The sequence below is a fragment of the Seriola lalandi genome, unplaced genomic scaffold (assembly GCF_002814215.2).
Source record: "Seriola lalandi dorsalis isolate HSWRI2012SDOR001 ecotype SW California unplaced genomic scaffold, Sedor1 jcf7180002054357, whole genome shotgun sequence".
Taxonomy (NCBI): domain Eukaryota; kingdom Metazoa; phylum Chordata; class Actinopteri; order Carangiformes; family Carangidae; genus Seriola; species Seriola lalandi.
Window position 1 is genome coordinate 491,039 of NW_019524910.1, and position 660 is coordinate 491,698.

Genomic DNA, 660 nt, shown 5'->3' on the forward strand with positions numbered 1-660 from the left:
ACTGCATAATGAATATTGTCCTGCTGTCATTTCTTTATCATAATCATTATTATTATTAATAGTAGTAGTAGTATTACAGTAACATTCTGTAATTATCATTAAATACAGGATACATATTGTAGATTCAAATACAGTTCAAATACTGTAAATATACAGTCATTTACTGGAAAAATGTCATAAGTATCATGTTGTAAATTTACAGCAATGAATTGTAGAATTGTTTCCAGTAATATACTGTAATTCTAAAATACAGTGAGATACTGTAAAAAATACAGTAGCTTGCTGGCGAAGCTGCTGCCAGTAAATTACTGTAAATTTGCAGTGAAAAGTTTAACAGTGTATATATAGCAGCATGTCATCTGCATAAAGCGAGACTTTGTGCTAGTGGTTCCATTGCAACTGCAAAAAGAAGCGGTGACATGGGGCATCCCTGTCTTGTACCACGTTTAAGCTCGAAAAAAGGGGACAAATTATTATTAGTACGAACAGCAGCCACTGGAGAAGCATATAAAAGTCTGATCCATCATATGAATTTATTGCCAAATCCAAACCTCTCCAGTGTGCTGAAAAGATAGCCCCACTCCACCCGGTCGAATGCCTTTTCAGCATCAAGTGAGAGGACGACCTCTGGCACACCAGGTGGAGAGGGGCTATAAAGGA